Source organism: Equus przewalskii, chromosome 2 (assembly GCF_037783145.1).
Source record: "Equus przewalskii isolate Varuska chromosome 2, EquPr2, whole genome shotgun sequence".
In the NCBI taxonomy this organism is placed as follows: domain Eukaryota; kingdom Metazoa; phylum Chordata; class Mammalia; order Perissodactyla; family Equidae; genus Equus; species Equus przewalskii.
This window is the reverse complement of record NC_091832.1, coordinates 70,472,671-70,494,996: the sequence shown is the minus strand read 5'-3', so window position 1 is coordinate 70,494,996 and position 22,326 is coordinate 70,472,671. Positions and strand designations below refer to the sequence as shown.

Genomic DNA, 22,326 nt, shown 5'->3' with positions numbered 1-22,326 from the left:
CATTCTCTCTTTGAAACCCAGATCCATCTTATATTCCCTAGATAAAATTTTCCGTATAATTTCCGGTAATTCACACATCTGGCCTCACGTAAAGTTTCTTTTGTGGGCAGATGCGGAGTTTAAAATGGCTATATTTTCCTGTAGAAAGTTATAAATTTATACCCTGTTGAGACTGAATGATAATTAGAAATCTATTTCACATTGTTCTTTCTTAGTATGATACAAATGACAATGGCAAAATAGTGATTCAAAGCATTGTTTTAAATATTACGTTTTAACCCTTTTGTGTTGAACTAAAGAATGAACTTTATTCCATATTTATTTGTATTGTATTTATGATCGTCAGTATAAGATCTGTTTAAACGATGGCTGCAACCATTTGAGAATTTTTCCTAGAGAGAACTTAACAGCTTGAATTAACAAACTTGAATGTAGTCATTACAATAATGAATAAGATATTGTTCCATCAGCACAGGCCTGGACTCATAGAGCAATGAGAGTTATGAAAGGGACATCTGAGACAAATAGAAGATATAAAATAATTATTCCCTTTATTAGTCAACCATCTACAGTCCAAAGTGCAGCTAAACCCCTGCAATGCTCTTCTTGCCTAGCATATGGGTTTCGGATAACTAGGGTTCTTAAGTCCGCACCCCTCTCCTCATCCCGTTAATGATCAAGGGCAGGAGTAGGTGAGAACAATCTTCAAGAGCACACAGCTCCCTACCAAGGAAGACAAGACATAAAATCCACTTGGAAATATTTTTCCTCCAGTAACAAACAGCAGAAGAATTAGTGGCATACAGACTGCACACAAGGCCAATCCAAAATAATATTCTCCTCAATTTCCAGATGTCTTTTCTCTTCTTTTAGATTTAAAGTGAGGCTAACCAGGATCATGTTACCAGACACACACCATTGTTATGTGACGACATTTCTGTAGATCAGAACACTAGTTATCTCCTCCTTGCCCCATCCTGTCTCTCCTCCACACTTTCACAAGTAAAATATCCCTGGAAAATCCCTGAAGAGATTCTAACTAGCAGTCCCATCGGACCTCAGATTGGAGGCCTGTGCTCAGCAAGCCTGTTCACCACGACCCTGGAAGAGGAGGCCACCTACAAAGACACAAAGGAGAAGACTTGGATTTGAAGTGTCTGTGAAGGCGGTGCATAGAGTCAAACTGCATTAAATCATTTTAGCTAACATTCCAGACACCTGAAAATAGAACTGCCTTTTTAAAAAGCATGACTTGAACCACAGTATCTTTTTGAGAATGTGATCCTTTCAGCAATCACACAAGGAGTCTGATGATATGCCAAGAGTAAGTATTAAAAAATGCTGACTCTTTGTTGACAGCGCGCAGGCGCAATCTGGACGGGAGTGGGAGAGCCCATAACCTTTTAGCCAGGCCATTCTTGAATTGGTTTTTGATAGCTTGCCCAATCTCCATCCAGCTTCTTATGTTTTGCCCAGCCTCAAAGATTTTGCCAATTTCAAAGAAGTTTCATATGTGAACAAGGCAAAAATAGCAGGGGGGAAAAGGGATGAATTTTGAATTGAACTTCCGAGAATAAAATATTTTCAGCGACGCAAAATAATGGATTTTTTTTCTATTTGAGAGGAATGATATTTTTTGTTTATTCTCACCAACATACAGCACAATCTCTATTCCTACAGTGAAGACTCTTGAATATGTCTCTTTTGTAAATAAGCACAGTGAAAGGTTGTGGTTTCCTTAGCAACAGATGACTTCTTTCTATTTTTCTTTTTTGGGGAAAAAAATGTATTTTGGCTTTATAAAGAGTCTTTCATCATGGATATCAAAGCATTCTATGGCCAAATTGTCACCCTGCCCCAGCAAAGTAGACAAATAATATTCCCTCCACTTAAATTGGGGAGGAAAATGGCAGCTGGAACCAGCAGAAGCAGCAGGAACTTCATCCCTCATGCTCTGAGCTATTCTTTTCTAACCTTCATCGGCAGCCCTGTGAGAATTTGGTAAGGAATTGTGGTAGAAACACTCTGATGTGACCCCCAATAATCTACTCCCTGTAGGATCCCTCCCCTTGAGTGTGGGCAGGAGTTGCGACTTGCTTCTAATCAATAGAATATGGTTAAGGTTTGGCGATATCACTCCTTTGATTAGGTTAAGCATATATTACTACATCATAGCACGCTGGAGAGGGAGACTTTCTTGCTGCCTTTCAAGAAGCAACCAACCATATTGTGAACTGCCAATGGAAAGTGGGGGTCCTTTAGGCAATGAAAGTGACCCCCAGCCAACAGCCAGTAAGAAGCCAGGGCTCTTGGCCATACAGCTGTAAGGAAATGAATTTTGCTAACAGTTTGGAAGAGTATGTCAAGCTCCAGAAAGGAAGGAAGCCTAGCTGACACCTTGATTGTGTTTTCCAGACCTTGAGCAAAGAAGCCAACTAAGTCATGGCCAGACTCCTGACCCATAAACTGTGAGATAACAAATGTGTGTTGTTTTAAGCCACTAAGCTTGTATTGCAGCAATACGTAACTAATACAGGGGACTCTGCAAATGGATAGTTGCTAGGTTGAGATGAGTGGTTGGAGAACAATAAAAAGGGAGGTAATAAGATATAGGCTTGGAAGTCAGACCTTCCTGTCACTTAATGTCTGAGCTTAGCCCTCTCTTAACCACAATTTCATTTGCAGAATGGAGATAATACCTACCCCCGCACGCAGCAATAAGATGTTAAAAATAACGACTCTAAAAGTATCTGGCACAGTGCCTGTCACATAGTAGGTATGCAATAAAAGATAGGCAGCAGTAGATATAGTCATAGTAGAAAAAATATTTTGACCCTGTTCCTGGAGCTCTAGTAATTGCAACATGGACAGGAGGCATTTTGTAAGCTAGTGTTCCCCCTAGTGAGAAACCTTGGTTGACAGGATGAGGTCAACATAGAGATTCAAGAAATCAGCCTACCTTTCATCCCATGGGGATCTCACAGTCCTTGGAGCAAAGGTGGTAGAACTTAAAGACTTAATCTATTAGGAAGCTTGGCAGTTGGAAGCCTCCCACTTGTTTGGTGGCTTCCCTTGTGTTCTATTTGTCTTGTTCTATTGTGAGGGCTACATTGAGGATGGTGTCTAAGAAGATGAGGCAGTGATATGGCTGAAGAATGAGCCAGTGCTGGTGCACTTATCCTGGAAGATGCTCAAATGGTTTGTCCATCTGCAGGAGCTCCTGTGAGGAAACAGGGAAGAAGGGTAAGTAAAGGAGGAGGAGGGAACCAAACCAAGTGAATCCAAATACCAAGGTCAAATGAGAAGGTCCAGAGGCAGATCAGAGATGGGATGTAAAACCCTTCAATCAGTGAAGAACCGTAGATGCAGTATGAGAACAAGACGTTAATTTTGTGAATAGAGAGTGTGCCTTACATGGGTAAATCTAGCTTCCTTAAATGTGATATGTGAACATAAACAGACATGGCTCTGGGTTGTGGAAAATTGAAGAGATATGGCCCATCCAATAAGAGGATCGCCTAAATTTGAACAGTTCCATGATCAGGCAGAAGCCTGCTGCCATTGAAGGATAAACTCTTCGGGACTTTCTCCGTCTTTGAGGTCGTTTTCTAGACAGGATGCCCAGCAAAACAAGCTCACAGTTCTTAACTGGATCCTGGAAGTGATGTGACCGCCTTTAATATACAGAAAATACCAGAGCGTCCCACACCTCCCTGGACCAGAATTTGTTCCTAGAGTGGCCAAGTGCAAATTCCTCTAGCAGGCATTACCACCTAGCAACTCACCACTGCACTTCTTTTGGAAGATTCATTTGTAGTTATGAGATTTGCACATGGTTAAATTTGTGAATTCTACAATTTATGTGCATTTCTCCTTTCATGAATCCACAGAGGCAGCAGTTTTCAATGAATGGAAAACGAACAGGAGCGTGCAACAGATTCCCTTTCCTACTACCAATGCTTGATTAGGACATGTAGAGTAACTAAGCACTCAAGAGATTAGGTGACCTGTCTGATGTAACTCAAAATGAAAACAATATGAAACTCTAAAAAAGAAGTCAAAATTCTGATTTACTCCATGCTGAGTGCTTCGATGTTATTTTTTAAAATTTGAAATACCAAATTCTTTCTGCAAAAAATGTTCCTTCTCTCTTTTAGGTTCCATGCTTTGCTGGTTCCCTAACCTTATGCTCAGGGCCTTCGGTCATGTCCTCTAGAAGCAGAGCCTCAGGGTGCATTTTTGTGCAAGTGATTTTAAGATAGTGTTCTCAGGAGAAGCCTAAAAGTAAGTGAAGGGAGCAGAGTAGGGATAAGGTAGAAGCTAGGCAAAGATGTGGGTTCAACTGAAACCAGCTTCTGGCTGAGCCAATGAGTTCAGGAGCCTGAATGGTAACCCACAGTAGTTTCAGCTTTAGGTGAGGTGGCTGGGATTTTGTCCTGCATATCAGTCAGCCATTGGCCATGTCTGTGGGCTGCCCTCAGGGCAAGAATAATGGCCCAGAAGTTTTCCAGTTAGATGGCTTCAACCGGTGGATGGGAAGTCTACTAAGAAAGTTTACAGCTGTGAGCTGTCAACAACTGGGAGATGATGACACCAGCACTGTTTCGGGATCAGAGTGGGAAACCAGGAGCTTCGAATACATTGTGTGCTTATCAGGAAACCAGCAGGATCGACTTCACAGTGAGAACTTCTTTAATGACCCCGGACAAATAGAGTATGTAATCACCTATATAATGTGGTTGAAGGGACACACTATCCATCCCAGGAGCCTAGATATTCAACTCATTTCCTTTGGGTTGAATATTGCTGTTTTCATGTTGCCATCATGTATAATGGAAATTAAGAGGTAACATGAGATCCTTAACTCCTGAATTAACTTCTCGGGGATAAAAGGTTCTGAAGACAGAGGAAGAGCATTGGCTGAGAAAATGGAAAGGGAGGGGCACAGCTGCAAGAGTCGGAGGGGTGGGCACCCAAGAGGAGGGACAAAGGGCACCCCAAACACCCTCACCTCATTTTCCCAATTTGCCCAATTGAGCAGCTACCCCGGCTGCCCCACCCTCAACCCTGGCAGGCTGACTACGCCAATGCCCATCCAGGATGCCTGCAATTGCAGCGAACAGAGGCCTTTATACAATTAACTATTAATAAGGCTGAGAAACAAAGAACATGGGACAAAAGAGAAGCAGCTGAATAACACTTTTTCCTACCAGAAGCAGCAAAATTGTCTGCCCAGGGAACGAACTCCCATATGACACAAGAGGAGAAGGAAAGCAATTCAAAGCCTGTGGAAAAAAAAGGAAAAGGAGCCAAGGGCGTTTGTAATAAAAGATGGTAATTTCAAACCATCTCAAAATAAATGGGAAGTCAGAACATTGTCTGAGAAAAGAGACGATTTATTAAGGAATCTGAGTATAGAGTTCCTAACAAATTATGATTGTTTTTAAAAAAATATGCTTTGACAGAATTCACAATTAATGAACAAAGGGAGAAGATCATTGCTGTCAGAGCAAGACATTGCTCATCTCTGAACTTTGAGCTTCAGTTGTTAGATCAGCATGCGGGCAGCAGACGCCGGGCAGAAGAGAATCCTACAATGAAATAGGTGCAAAGAGGGAAGCCCAGGCTACAACCTTGTGCATTCATCAATGATTTATTGGGTGGAAGGCCAATCCTCTTGGGAACTGCACATCTTTCGTAACTTTTCTGGTTGTAACGAACTTCTCCGTTTGAACTAAGTGTGAGTAATGTAACTATGCTGCTGCCTAAGATTTTATGAGCCTTTATTTTATACTGATGCCCCAGCAGTAGCAAAAGGGAAAGTGGAAGATAAAGAACAAACTTTAAATTTAAAAGGAAGCAAGCCACTTTTCCTGATCAGATTTGAGGAACTGAGCTTTTTCTAGCCCCTGGAAAGGAAAGAGTTGTATCTCTAAAACTGCCAGGGCAAGCAATATAAAAGAAATTTTTCTGGTGTATTTACCTTGGGATAGATACATAAATGTATGCCTCTTCGCAAAAGTTCAGTTTGAATGAGAACATCCAGCAACTTACTGGGAAGCTCTTATCTACATCATGTTGGATGTTTTTCATGATCACTTAAAATGTCTCATCATTCAAACAGAAGTATTTCTTATACAAGCTATAAAACAGTAGTCATTTTTTTTCAATATGTCTTAACAAAGTAACTGCTTGATTATCAATAACAATAACAATAAGAGTTAACATTCAATTAATGTTGTGTGCCAGAAAATGTCCTAAGTGTTTTAAATTTGTTAAATCATTTAATACTCAGAATGTTCTTTTGAGATGATATGATGACAAAGTTAACCACATAAGGTTAATGTAGTTAATTAATTTTAAGCATCATGCTCAGATATTTGGTCAAACATTATTCTGGATGCTTCTGTGAAGGGGGTTTTCTGGATGAGATTAATGTTTAAGTCAGTAGACTTTGAGTAAAGCAGATTGGTCTCCATAAAATGGGTGGGCCTCTTCCAATCAGTTGAAGGCCTTAATAAAACCAAGACTGACCTCCTCTTGCAAGACGGCTTCTGTCAGCAGGCTGCCTTTGGACTCAAACTGCAACTCTGCCTTCAACACATCCTGTTAGGTCTGTTTCTCTGGAGAACACTGACTAATACCAATGGGTGCTATTATTATTTATTCTTAAATGAGAAACAGAATTTTTATTCAAATTTGTCTTGAATCAACTTGAAACTCCTGACTCAGTTTTCACAATTTCTTAAGCTCATTTTTAATTCTACTGTTCAAAGCGATTGAATCACAAGGCACTTAAAAAATCGGACACATCAGAGAGTTGAGAGTGTCACTGACTAATTACCCTGAGAAACTCAAGGGAGGTTTTGGAAGTATTTAACTGTTTCTCCAAATTGGGTTTTTTTGTTGTCATGTTAAGAGATGCAATCACCAACCCCCTGAACCAGACTGAGCCCCACCACAGGAGCAGCACCTGTGCAGATGAACTGAGAGATGCCAACTGAGCCTGCCCAAGTAAATGCCACCTCTCCCTTTTGAATATTCATTCCCGATCTGAAATAAAAGGCCCCTGCTCTCCTTGTGCTCTGGGACAGCCACGACTTTGTAAATGATTCCACCTGTCCTCCTAGTTGCTGCAGGTAAGCTCTACTTGGTGCGATAACTACTTCTAGTGGAGAGGCTGATTTTAGCTCTCCAGGAGGCAAGCCAACTTTTGCTCGGTAACAAGAGCCCTCATAAAACGTGAGTTTTATTCCATGGACAAGAAATTTACTAAGACCTGGTTTACTCCATGAGAAGTTTGTTTATTCCAGAGTTGTATGTTTAGTCTAAAATTTACTAAAAGCAATTGTACACTAAAGGAGATGTCAGTTTGATTGTGTGTCCTCATGAAAACCTAGATTCTGCAATTCCTTTCACTTCTTTTGCCAAAGTTGTATTCCCTAAAATGGTCCCCTCTCAAGTCTTCCAAGATTAAAACCTCCCACTAAGTATTTGAATTATACAATTCCAAATTAAATAATTTTGAAAATAAATAGCTGGGTTTTTCTTTTTACTTTATTGTTCCCTAACAAAGCTTCCTTTAGTTAAGTGAAAGACTTCTATGAGAAATCTAAGTGTGATCTTCTTATTTATAGATTAGTCTCCAGGTAAAAGGCAGAAAAACTCAATAATCTTCATCTTACTTTTTATTGGGGAATAGTTATATTAAACAGTATATTAAGTTTGATACACATGAAAAATTTTTAAATGAGTCCAAGTACTAACAAAGTCTTTGCTTTTATTAAAATTTCTACTAACTTTTTTCTACCTGCATAATTTTTACAGATTATTCCCCACCATTCTATAAGTAAAACAGAGGTTGGGGGGAGAGGGAAGGAAAGAAAGAGAGAAAGAAAGAAAGAAAGAAAGAAGGAGGGAAGGAAAGAAGGAAGCCTAGACAAATTAAATACTTGGGATCCATGAGCCTGTTAAAAAAAAAAAAAGACAGGTTGTATTAACAATTTTTTTTTAAGTACAGTTTCTTTTCCACCTGTAGAGACTCAGATTGGCTCAGAGGTATTATTTGATCATTAATAATAGCATTTCCAAAAGGAAGGTAAACTGTACTCTTACAGCAGTTTTGTCTAAAGAAAAAATGAAACTGTTAAAGTAAAATGTCTGATCCAGGACATATGGTGCCACAGTAGAAAGAGCATTGTGTTTGAGCATGCCTTTTGGGCTCATTAAGTGGCTTTGGATGATTAAGACAGTGGCCTCCTTAGGTAGATGTGACTTACGGAGGGGAATGCAGCTTGGAAGATGGCCCTGGCATTAGAGTTAACAGAGACCAGTGTTTCAATCTGGATTCTTCTCCTTCCTGGCTCATGGGAGCTTGAGCTGATTACTTAGCTTGTCTGAGCTTCGATTTGTTCACCTGCAGCATGGGGATATCAATACCTGCCTCATCGTCTTTGTTATCCATTCTCCTATCTCTTCTGCCACTGCTTCAGATCAAACCCCATCATTTCTCTCAATAGTCTCCTAACTTGCCTTCCCTCTCCACTTTTTACCACTATAATTCTTCCTCCATTTTGCTCCAGGGAGATAATTTTTCTAATTGAAAACAGCAACAAAAAAACTAACTTAAGGGAGACTAGTCTGCCTACATTAAACCCGTTAATAGCTTTCCACTGGTTTTGATTGTAAGAACTCTACACTATAGTATTTGCTTTCTTTGATTCTCACATCTCAACTCAGGTCTGCTCACCTGCCTTGGCCTCTCTCTCCCTCTTCTCTCTCTCTAAACCCTTCCTCTGCTTCTCCCTCCCTCACAGTCTACATCCCAACACAGCCTGCTGTTTTACAAACACAAGTTTTCTTGATTCTTCTGTACTTTTGCACATGTTGTCCTTTTTCATATGGAATGTTCTTTTTCAGCCATATCCATCAGGTCCCTCCACCCCTACATCTACACACACACAATTGGCAAATTCTTTCTCATTCAAATCAATCAGGTGCCTCTTTTTTCAGAAATCTACCCTGACCATAACCTCTCTGTTCCCTTATTTAGTACCATCTCTGAACATTTTTTTATGTATTCCTATTAAAGTACATATCCTGGTTTATTGCTGCTCTTTTCACACACACTTGTTCCTCTATTACATTGTGATTGCTTGCGGGCAACAGTTGTGCTTTATCTTTAAATTCCCATTGCCCATCACATGAAGTGTTCAAAAAATGTTTCTTGTTTGGAAGAATTCATAAAAATACCTAAACAGGACTCGCAAAGACAATAAGCAATGGTTTATTTCCCTATCTTATGAAAAGGAAGGTAGTATGGGATAGTAAAGAGTATACCACTAGGAGGGATCCAGAACCCCTGAGCCCCAAGTCCTGCCCTTATTATTATCGAGCTATTGGTTTGCCCCTGGGTTCTCCCTTTACTTCTCTGTGGCTTTGTTTCTTTAGCTATAACACAAAGAGAGTAGACCACCTCTGCCAGGTTCCTTTCTTAAATGCTTAAATACATTCATGCTTAATTGGTTTATGGCTGCTTGGATGTTTCTACACAATGCCAAATATATGATTGAAAAATAAAAGCTCAATCATCTGGATGCTCTAATACATGGTACCAGACAATGCCAATGGGGAAATGATAATGTGTGAAATGTATGTGTAAAATGTCTTCTTTTGGCATAGTTTAAAAACTTTATAGTTTTTAACATGCTATCAGATGCATTACTGCAGTTTGATTATCACGACATTCTTGAATTGCTATTTTCTTACATATGACGAATCCGAGGCTTAGAGATGTTAAGTGACTTGCTCAAGATTACGTAGGTAGCAAGAAACCACTGGAATGAAAATGCCAGTTTTCTAAGAAGATGATTATCCTATTTTCAGAGATATCAACTGTAATCAAGATATTTAAGCAAAAGGTTAAATTTTTCACTTTTTATGGGTAATATGGAATTAAAACAGGAAGAACTTAGTCTTCGTTGTAGTCATTCCTAGAATTTTATTTTTACCTTTTTGAAATGAAGAAAGAAAGAAAGACAGAGGGAGAAAAACAGGATATTTAAAATTATTAGGTAAAATATAGTTGACTGTGCATTTCAGAAAAATATTTTTTTAGAATATTAAAAATGTTATGTTTTCCAAAATCCACTTCTAGGCAGTCTGTTCTAAACTAAAATGTCAAAAGTTTTTCTTATTCATACATAAATCGCGCGTGCCAAAGTGCTCCTACATTATTATTCAGTCCATTGGCAATTGCTGCTCTTCCAGCTTGTCAAGTTCATTTATTTTTGGTTATTACAATCTGTTCATATTTTTCCAATTCATCCTTTTATTAGATGAGAAAAGCTATCAAATACATCTATTTAGGAAGTGATTAGCTAGTCCAAAAAAAGCATCTGTAATGGTTCATAATACTGTTCAAAAGTATTTTTATGTCCTGCTGTTCATTCAGAGTTCTCTATCAATTACCAATTTGAACATAAGAAAATACATCAGTTTTTAACAATTTTAAAACATGCACTTTCAATACCCAAACCTTCTTCTGATTAGTTCTGGAGAAGAAAATATCACCTTATGGGAAAAAAAGCAGAATGAAGAGAATCCAGGATGACTATCAAATAAATACTTCTCTACTAACTTAAGTATCTTCCCTGTGGTTCACTTTTAACACTTGGCACACATTTCATTTTCTTTTTCTTCTCTGGTTTCTGTTTATGAATTTACTTTTGCAGGTGAGTTCTGAAGGTGTTTTAGAGACCAATATGATATAAATAGAACCTTCTAAGGAAGTCAATAAAATCTTTCTACACTTAAAAACCTAGATTGCAAATGATAATTTCTTGAAGACATATGGTTTTTACAGTAAAAATTAACATTTACATAGATTCTCTGTTTGATCTCATTTGATGCTTGTAACACTGTTGGAAATTAGTATTTATTGTCCCCATTTTACAGATAAGAGAGCAGATCCTGGGAAGGTAAATAAGACAGAGAAAAGAGGTTGAGGATACAGTCAAAGAGGAAAACTGCCAGAGAGATGCCTAATGGTGCAGCTTCAAGTTCATAAAAGGAGAGACTTGTCATCCTCTGAGCCTAAGGAGGAAAAGGAAAGGACGGGAGCAAATGTAGGTTTTAACTCCCATCTGGTGTCCTCTCAGGGGCAGGTCATTGGACAAGAATGAGAAAGAGTGGGGCTGGGGGAAATCCAGGAAAAAGGTGGTGAAGATATGCAATGACCACAATTGGAGATGAGAGAGAGGGTTGCCAAGTAAACTGCCAATAAAAATATTTAGATGGGCCCATTGACTTGTTGTAACTGGACTTAGGTCTATATTTATAAAATACAATGGGAACTTCTGCTACCAGATTTTCTTCATTAGGATGTGGGCCAGAAAATAATCACTCACTGAAAAAAGTGAAGAAAGCAGCTTAAACATTTTTGGAGTGACTCGTGGCATGGTACGTCAGATATTTTAATTTATCCCCAAAGTTTCTTATTTTTATGCATAAATCTTTTATCTTGACTTTGTATTATGAAATATTTCATATGGGAAAACTGTAGAATAATATACTTAACACCAGTTTTGTCAACCTTAATATTTTACCATATTTGCCTTAGAGTTTTTTTTGGAAATTAGACATTTCAGATACAGTTAAAGCCTCACGTACCTCTTCTGGTTTCCATTTTTCTTTTTTTCCCCAGATATAACCTCTATCCTGAATTTAGTATTTATCATTTTCATGTATATTTTTATTTTTTATTTTTTTAAAAGACTTTTTTTTTTGAGGAACATTAGCCCTGAGCAAACATCTGCTGCCAATCCTCCTCTTTTTGCTGAGGAAGACTGGCCCTGAGCTCACATCCGTGCCCATCTTCCTCTACTTTATACGCGGGATGCCTGCCACAGCATGGCTTGACAAGCAGTGCTTAGGTCCGCACCCGGGATCCGAACCAGTTAACCCCAAGCTACCAAAGTGGAATGTACGAACTTAACTGCTGTACCACTGGGCCAGCCCTGTTTTTTATATTTGTATAGCTTTCATCACAAATCTTCATATCTGCTAAAGTGAATCTATACTCTGTATTCCTTAAATTTTTAAGATTATTCTTGACCCTCTACTGATGCGTGAGAAGTTTTGAATCAGCTTTTATATTTCCATACAAAATCGCAAAAACTCTACTGGAACTTTAAGTGGAATTGTAATAAAAATTAAAGTGAATTAGGAGGTAAGTGATATATTTGTTCTCTTGAATTTTCCAAACTGTAAAACTTCCTTTTACTTAGGGATTTAAATATATCTTTTGATAGAGTTTTATAGTTTTCTTTATAAAAGTCTAAAACATCATTTGTTAGATTTTATCTGGGTACTTATATTTTCTGGCTCTTAAAAACTACATTTTTAATTTTTTAAAAATTTTTGCTGATGTATAAAATTGCAATTAGCTTTGGTAACTTACTGTGCAATCAGTAGTTGTGCTGGCTGCTCTTAGTTTTAATAATTTCCCTATAGATTGTCTTGGATTGTCTATGTAGGCCATCCTTTTATCTGTAGAGTGAGAGTTGTATTTATTTTTCTTAATATCATCATATCTTTTATTTCCTATTCCCAATCAACTGAGCTGATTTAAAGTTTCCAGTCCAATCTGATTAGGAGCATAGATAGTGAGCATGCTTTCATTGTTCTTGACATGAACTGGAATGCTCCTAATGATACATATGAAGTTTAATCTTGATATTTTGTAGATAATTATGGTATTTAGTCTTGATATTTGGTAGGAATATAGGTTATCTCTATTTTTCTATTTCTAGTGTGCCATGAGTTTTTCTCTTGAATTGGGGTGGGGAATTTTATCAGATGCCTCTTCTATTTGATACAATTATATATTTTTCTTTGTATCTTTTGGTTGATTACATTAACAGGTTTTTCTAATGTTAAAAATCCTTACACTCCTGGTATAATTCAACTTGCTTACAATGTTTATTTCCAATTATTTTAATATAGATAATTTAAAAGAAATACTCAAATGTAACAAATTTCTTGATACGGTGTCTTAATATCTGTGAGAAAAATGAAATGTATTTTCTTATAAATATTTTTCTGATTTTTTTTTGTATCAAAATTATATTCCCTCATAAAATTAGTTGGGAATTATTCTCTCACTTTTTATTCCCAGGAAAAGTCTACTTAAGATTATCTGTTTTTTGACTATCATCTACTAAAACATCTAGATCTGTGTTATAGACTGAATGTTTATGTGCCCCCAAAATTCATATGTTGAAACCTAATCCCCAACATGGTGGTATTTGAAGGTGAGATCTTGGGGAGGTGAGTAAGTAATGGGAGTGAGGCCCTCACAAATGGGATTAGTATCCTTATAAAAGAGATCCTGGAGAGTTCCCTTGCCCCTTCCACCCAGTGAGGACAAGTATATGAACCAGGAAGCAGAACTTCGCAACACCAAATCTACTGGCACCTTGATCTTGAAATTCCCTGCCTGCAGAACTGTGAGAAATAAGTCTCTGTTGTTATAACCAATATTGGGTAACAGCCTATGGTATTCTAGCAGCCTGAACAGACTAGGACAGTTTGACTTCTGGTTAAAGAAGATGTGAAGATGTATATTTGCCTCTGCTCCCTCCCCAAATGGAGGGACTTATAAAGCTGAAAAATAGATGGATAAATGATAACTGTCTTAGAAGATGGAGTAAACGTATTCCTTAACTGGCTGCAAAGAAAGCCAAGAAGAAAGACAATTGCCACCACAGATGGCAAAACTGTCAGGAACTCGTGGTAACAAGTACATCTAGAAGTAAGGATGAAGATAGAAATGAAGGTAGGTGTAAACATGGAACTAAAAATAGATGTAAAATTTAAAAGTTGATTAAGAAAATTGAAATTGTCAAAAGGCCACCTCCATCTCAGCAGAAGACTGGAAGTTTCTTCTTTGGAGGTAGTAAAACAGATGGTGGGGAACTGTACTAAAAACTGAGGCATTTAATTGAAAATTTATACAGGAAACATGGTAGCCCCAGTCTTCTGCTTGCACCTAGGTCTAAGAACGCTGGCAGCAAGGATTCTACACCCCAGGCAGGAGATTATAAGAGGCTTGTCCATAGGGTTGCCAGATTAAATACAGGATGCTCAGTTAGATTTGAATTTCAAATAAAGAATGAATAATTTTGCAAAGTAACCATATCCCCACATCATAATTAGGTCGTATTTATACTAAAAAATTACTCTTTGCTTAAATAAAGTAAAATTTAATTGAGCAGCTGTATTTTTTTTCTAAATCTGGCAATCTACTTATTTGAAGAATCTGACCAACCCATGAGAAAAGAGCTAAACATACTGACATTTGGTGTCCCCCTCAACAGCCTACATTTAAAAAGCTCCATCTACATGCAAAGAGCTTCCAATTAGCTGAGTCCCACTTTTTAAAAAGAATTCAATAAACATGGGATCCTTTTATTCATTAACAGCAATGGTTAATACTTTGAACTGATGTGACCCAGGCTACACTTTCTGGTGAGTATACACCATATAGAGCACATCTCTAAATACCATGCTCTGTGCTCTTGTTTCTTTACCATGGAAATCCAATATTTTCCACCATAAAATTTTTTTTTTTTAGAAATCCAAGAAAATACAGACTGTTAGGGAAGAATGTTGCTTTCTACTGCTACTCTGTTGACTGTACTATTATTTTGCTCTCGGAGATTGCTGCTAACCCTGCTGATAATTGCCTCTTTTTGTGTGTGTGGCGATATTCACATAAACATAAAATTAACCACTTTAAAGTGAACTATTAACTAGCATTTAGTGCATTCACAACCTTGTGCAACCTTTATCTCTATCTAATTCTAACTTTGGGTTATAACTGAATAATACTTTATTATTTTGTTGCTCTAACTGTTCCAACTTTGGCCACTGGGAGCTCTTTCGGTTGGCTTCTGTGTCCCTTTGACATACCCCCATCAATCTGTATGTGTGTTTTTCCACATCTGCTTTTGATTGACATTTGAGTTGTTCTCAATTATGATGATGATGATGATGAATAGTGCTGGTAGGGACATTTTTTAAATTTCTTGCATAGAAGTTTATCCAGAAAATTCACTTAAAACAGGAATGTCTGTGGCATAGAGTATATGATAATGCCAAATATTTTTCCAATTTGGTAGCACTAATTTATCCTCTCAGCAACAGTATATAAGATGTCCCATTGAGTCACATTCTCCGCAACACTTGGTATTAACAGAGTTCAAGTTTTGTAAATCTTGTAGCTGTAAATGATGTTACATTTCATTTCTCTATTAATAAGATTGAATTCATTTTCAAATAGTATTTGTCATTCATATTTTCCTGTGAAAGGCTTGTTCACATATTTTGTCCATTATTCCATTTGATTTTGTATCTATTTTCTTATGGATTTATTGGAATTCTTTGGCAGTTGTATGTATCATAAATATCTTCTATCTTCTTCTATCATAGTGCTAATATGAATATTTTGTACATCTCTTGTGCAGGAATTTATCTATAAAGTATACCCAGGAAGGAATGTGTGACATAGGGTATGTGATAATGCCAGGTATTTTACTGAATAGTCCCTTCTTTCTTCCAATGATCTGCAAATGCTATCCCTATCACATATAACATTTAGGTCCGTTTCTAAGTTCCCTATTTTGTTTTATTTTTATTTATCTTCACACCAGCACCACACTGTCTTATTACTAAGTAGCTCACTCTATTTTTCTTCACCAAGATTGTCTATCATTGTCTCTTTGCTTTTCACATAAATTTTAGAATCTGTTCGTCAAGTTACTCCCAAACCATGTTGAAATACTGTTTTGAATTGAATTGAATCTATAGATCGCTATGAAGAGAACTTACATCTCTATGATACTAAGTTTTCCTGTTCATGGATATGGTTTATCTTCCCATCTACTTAAGTCTTTCTTTATGCTTTATCAATGAAGTTGTTAAAATTAGATTTTTTGTACAACTTTTTTTATATTTTATTGCTGATATCTTATAGTGTTTGTTGCTATTAAAATGATTTTTTTATTGAGGTAACATTGGTTTATAACATTATACAGAGTTCAGGAGTACATCATTATATTTTGATTTCTATGTAGATTACTTCATGTTCACCACACAAGGACTCATTACCATCCATCACCATACACATGTGGCTAATCACCCCTTTCACACTATTCCCTCCCCCGTTTCTCTCTGGTACCACCAATCCAATCTCTGTCTCTATGTGTTTGTTTGTTGTTGTTGTTATTTTCTATTTATGGTGAGATCATACAGTACTTGACTTTCTCTATCTGACTTATTTCACTTAGCATAATACCCTCAAGGTCCATCCATGTTGTTGCAAATGGCAAGATTTCATCTTTTTATGGCTGAGTAGTATTCCATTGTGTATATATACCACATCTTCTTTACCCATTTGTCCCTTGATGGGCACCTAGGTTGCTTCCAAGTCTTGGCTATTGTAAATAATATACAATGAACATAGGGGTTCATGTACCTTTAGTCATTCATGTTATCATGTTCTTTGGATAAATACCCAGCAGTGGAACAGCTGGATCGTACAGCACTTCTATTCTTAACTTTCTGAGGAATCTCCATGCTGTTTTCCATAGTGGCTGCACCAGTTTGCACTCCCACCAGCAATGTATGAGAGTTCCCTTTTCTCCACATCATCTCCAACACTTGTTATTTCTGTCTTGTTAATTATAGCCATTCTGATGGGTGTGAGGTGATATCTCATTGTAGATTTGATTAGTATTTCCTTAATAATTAGTGATGTTGAACATATTTTCATGTGTCTATAGCCATCTGTATATCTTCTTTGCAGAAATGTCTGTTCAGCTCTTTTGCCCATTTTTTAATTGAGTTGCTAGGGATTTTTGGTGTTGAGGTGTATGAATTCTTTATTAATTTTGGATATGTATTTTGGATGTATTTTGAATGTATTTTGGACATTAACCCTTTGTCAGATACATGGTTCGCAAATATCTTTTCCAAGTTGTTATGTTGTTTTTTCATTTTGTTGATGGTTTCCTTTGCTGTGCACAGGATTTTTAGTTTGATGTAGTCCCATTTGTTTGTTTTTTCTATTGTTTCTCTTGCCCAATCAGACACGGTACTTGAAAATATGTTGCTAAGACTGATGTCGAAGAGTGTACTGCTTATGTTTTCTTCTAGAAGTTTTATGGTTTCAGGTCTTACGTTCAAGTCTTTAATCCATTTTGAGTTAATTTTGGGGTATAGTTTCATTCTTTTGCGTGTGGCTGTCCAGTTTTACCAACACTATTTATTGAAGAGAATTTGCTTTCTCTATTGTATGTTCTGGGCTCCCTTGTTGAAAATTAGCTGTCCATAGATGAGTGGGTTTTTTTCTGGGCTCTTGATTCTGTTCCATTGGTCTGTTTGTCTGTTTTTGTGCCAGTACCATGCTATTTTGATTATTATAGCTTTGTAGTATATTTTGAAATCAAGGAGTGTGATACCTCCAAATTTGTTGCTTTTTCTCAGGAATCCTTTGGTTATTCAGGGTCTTTTGTTGTTCCATATAAATTTTAGGACTTTTTGTCCTATTTCTGTCTAAAATGTCATTGGACCTTTGATAGGGTTTGCATTGACTGTAGATCGCTTTAGGAAGTATGGACATTTTAACGATGTTAATTCTTCCAATCCAAGAACACGGAATATCTTTCCATTCTTTCATGTCTTCAATTTCTTTCTTTCAACAATATTTTATAGTTTTCAGTGTACAGGTCTTTCACCTCTTTGGTTAAGTTTATTCCTAGGTATTTTATTCTTTTTGTTGCAATTGTAAATAGGATTATATTCTTAATTTCTCTTTCTGCTACCTCGTTATTAGTGTATAGCAATACAACTGATTTTCGTATTTTGATTTTGTATCCTTCACCTTTACCAGGGTCATTTATTATTTCTAAAAGATTTTTCTCGGGTTCTTTAGGGTTTTGTATACATAACCTCATGTCGTCTGCAAATAGTGATAGTTTCACTTCTTCTTTTCCAATTTGGATCCCTTTTATTTCTTTTTCTTGCCTGATTTTTCTGGCTAGAACTTCCAAAACTATATTAAATAAGAGTGGCAAAAGTGGGCATCCTTGTCTGCTTTATGTTCTTAGAGGGATAGCTTTCAGTTTTTCTCCACTGTGTATGATATTGGCTATGGGTTTGTCATATATGGCCTTTATTATGATGAAGTACTTTCCTTCTATACTTATTTTATTCAGAGTTTTTATCATAAATGGATGCTGTATCTTATCAAATGCTCCCTCTGCATCTATTGAGATGATCATGTGATTTTTATTCTTCATTTTGTTAATGTGGTGTATCACATTGATTGATTTGTGGATGTTGAACCATCCCTGCATCCCTGGAAGAAATCCCTCTTGATCATGATATATGATCTTTTTAATGTATTGTTGTGTTCTATTTGCTAGTATTTTGTTGAGGATTTTTGCATCGATGTTCATCTGTGATATTGGCCTGTAATTTTCTTTGTTTGTGTTATCCTTGCCTGGTTTTGGTATCAGGGTAATGTTGGCTTCTTAGAATGAGTTAGGAAGCTTCCCCTCCTCTTCAATGTTTTGGAAGAGTTTGAGAAGGACAGGTATTAGGTGTTCTTAGAATGTTTGGTAGAACTCACCAGGGAAGACATCTGGTCCTGGACTATTATTTTTGGGAAGATTTTTTATTACTGTTTAGATCTCCTTACTGGTGATTGGTCTATTCAAATTCTCTATTTCTTCTTGATTCAGTTTTGGAAGGTTATGTGATTCTAAGAATTTTTCCATTTCTTCTAGATTATCCAATTTGTATTCTCTCATAATCTGTTGTCTTTCTGAGCTGTCTGTTATAATTTGTCCTCTTTTATTTCTGATTTTATTTATTTGAGCTTTCTCTCTGTTTTTCTTGGTGAGTCTAGCTAAAGGAGTGTCAATTTTATTTTTTCAAAGAACCAGCTCTTGGTTTCATTGATTTTTTTCTATTGTTTTTGAGTCTCTATTTCATTTATTTCTGCTGTTATTTTTATTACTTCCTTCCTTCTACTGAATTTGGTCTTTGTTTCTTCTTCTTTTTCTAGTTCCTTCAAGTGCACTGTTAGATTGTTTATTTGAGACTTTTCTTGTTTGTTGAAATAGACCTGTATTGTTATAAACTTCCCTCTTATAACTGCTATTGCTGTATCCCATAGATTTTGGCATGTCATATTTTCATTTTCATTTGTCTCCCAATATTTTTTATTTCTCCTTTGGTTTCTTCATTGATCAATTGTTATTCAATAACATTTTGTTTAACCCCCACATATTTTTGCCTTTTCCAATTTTCTTCCTGTAGTTGATTTCTAGTTTTATACCACTGTGGTCAGAAAAAATGCTTGGTATTATTTCAATCTTCTTAAATTTATTGAGAGTAGTTTTGTGACCTAATATATGATCTATCCTGGAGAATGTTCCATGTGCATTTGAAAAGAATGTGTATTCTGTAGTTTTTGGATGGAATGTTCTGTATGTATCTGCCAAGTCCATCAGGTCTAATGTGTCCTTTAGGGCCAATGTTTTCTTATTTATCTTCTGTTTGGATGATCTATCCTTTGGTGTAAGTGGAGTGGTAAATTCCCCTACTGTTATTGTGTCTGTGTCTATTTCTCCTTTTATCTCTGTTAATAATTGCTTTATATATTTAGGTGCTCCTATGTTTGGTGCTTAGCTATTTAGAAGTGTTATATTCTCTTGTTTGATTGTTCCCTTTATCATCATGTAGTGCCCTTCTTTGTCTCTTCATAGTTTTTGTTTTAAAGTCTATTTTGTGTGATGTAAGTATTGCTACCCCTGTTTTCTTTTCTTTGCCATTTGCATGGAGTATCTTTATCCATCCCTTCACTTTCAGTTTGTGCATGTCTTTAGGTCTCAAGTGTATCTCTTGTATACAGCATATATTTGGGTCTATTTTTTATCCAATCAGCTACCCTATGCCTTTTGATTGGAGCATTTAATCCATTGACATTTAAAGTAGCTATTGATAAATATGTACTTATTGCCATTTTGTTCCTTTGTTCTGAGTGTTTCATAGTTCTCTGTTTTTTCTTCTTCTCTCGCTCTTTTCCCTTGAGGTTTGATGGTTTTCTTTAGTATTATGTTTGAGTTCCTTTCTCTTAATTTTTTGTGCATTTATTATAGGTTTCTGGTTTGTGATTACCATGAGGTTCAAATATAATAACCTATGTATATAGAAATCTATGTTAAGTTGATGATGGCTTTAGTTTGACCTCTTGCTAAAAGCTCTACTTTTACTCTTCTCTTCCCAAATTTTATGTTTTTAATATCATGTCTAACCTCTTATTTTGTGCGTGTGTATCCATTACCCTCTTATCATGGAAATAGGTACTTTCAATACTATTGTCTTTTGACCTTCATATTATCTTAATAGGTGATTGATCTGCTACCTCTACTATATTTTTGCCTTTACCAGTGATTTTGTCGCTTTTTTTTTTTGGATAATTTTCTTATTCCTGTTTGTGGTCTTTTCTTTTCTGCTTAAACAAATCCCTTTAGCATTTGTTATAAGGCTGGCTATTGGTGAGAAACTCCTTTAGTTTTTGTTTGTCTAGAAAACTCTTTATCTCTCCATCCATTCTGAATGATAACCTTGCCAAATAGAGTATTCTTGGCTGTAGATTTTTTCCTTTCAGCACTTTAAATATATTGTGCCACTTCCTTCTAGCTTGTAATATTTCTACTAAGACATCAACTGATAGGCTTATGGGGTTTCCTTTGTATGTAACTTGTTGCCTTTCTCTTGGCAGCGTTTGAGATTCTCTCTTTAATTCTTGAGCCTTTAATTGTAATGTGTCTTCATGTAGGCCTCTTTCAGTTTACCTTGTTTGCTGGCCTCTGTACTTCCTGTACCTGGATCTCTGTTTCCTTCCTTACGCCAGGACTGCCTTCCTTAGGACTGCCTGCCCCAGCTCAGCTGGATTAAATTGGTGCTCTAGTGGGTGGGACAGATCCCTCCCCTAACAGTCCAGGGGAAGAACTCCAATGGCGTCTGCCAATGTCTGTGTCAGTATGCCTGTACTAGGTCACAGCTATGGCTGCTGCAAATGTCTCAGTCTTTGGGGAGAAGGTCCCAGCCTGGGGAGGTTTCTCCTCTCACCAAGATACGCCCAGAGCCTATCAAATGAGTCTCTATTCACCAAAGCACTGTGCACATTTCTTTCTGGTGATTTTTGGTTGCTTTCCAAAACAAGTAAATTTGTGCATGTCCCTTTAAGAGCCAGCTGTTCTTTCCCTTATGTTGGATAGCTTTTCTAGGCATAGTCCCCATTGTTGTCAACAGACAGCACAGCCAGATATTATAACACTTATCTTGGTTGTGCTGTGTCCAAAAGCTGCTTATTGTGGCAAAGCTCTCCTTCTCAGATCCCCCACTCCTCTGGGAAAAGCTTCATACCTCAAGATTACTCGTGGCTGTGAAGTGCCATGGATAGAATATGGCTTTTTCCTCTCCAAAAAGGAATTTCTGCTACTTCCACCTCAGTCAGCACTGTCCCTCTTTGTTGAGGTTCTTTTTATCCAGTTTTCAGTTCTCTCTCTCAGACGTAATTGGTCCAAGAGTAGTTGTAAATTTGTTGTGTCCATGGAGGAGGTGAGTTCAGAGTCCTCCTACACCACCATCTTCCCAGCAATCCTAAAAACGATGTTTTTAAAAGGCATTTTCAAATTGCTTTTCAGAAATAAGAATTACATTTAGTTTTTCTGTGGTACTTTATAGCTAGACATTTTTTTCTAACCTCTCTTGCTATTTCCAAAATTTATCTTCAGTTTCTTTTGAGTTTCTATGTGTATAATTATATCATCTATAAATACAGATCATTTTGTTTCTTTCTAATTCTTTTCTTTATTTAATTTTACTTATTTATTTTTCTTTTTTTGCACCCTGACTAGGAACTCCAATACAATGAATAGAAGATGGACTGAGAACATTTTGCCATTGTGGAAAGTAAGAAGAAGTTTAAACATGATGTGGTCACACAAAAGGACACAAGAGCCAGCTTGAAGGAGATCCCACTGACCAAACCTGCAATAATTTGAGCATCAAAATAAATACTGAGGCTAAGAGACTATAAAGTGTTGAATGAAATAAGAATCTCTCAACCTATACTAATGTAAATAAATAAATAAATAAATAAATAAATAAGGAGAAGCAAAGCTTCTCCCTATACTAGAATGTGAACTAATAATGTATAAGCATTGATAGAATCAGAAAATATTCATT

At 36.7% G+C, this 22,326-nt stretch overlaps 1 long non-coding RNA gene across 1 annotated transcript; it reads left to right on the top strand.

Moving 5' to 3' along the window:
• The first annotated feature begins 3,105 nt into the window (after nt 1–3,105).
• LOC139078828 (uncharacterized) lies at nt 3,106–22,249 on the top strand. Its single transcript, XR_011531964.1, has 4 exons — nt 3,106–3,243; nt 10,957–11,126; nt 12,104–12,229; nt 21,996–22,249. It is a non-coding gene; the product is annotated as an uncharacterized lncRNA (long non-coding RNA).
• Nucleotides 22,250–22,326: the final 77 nt, after the last annotated feature.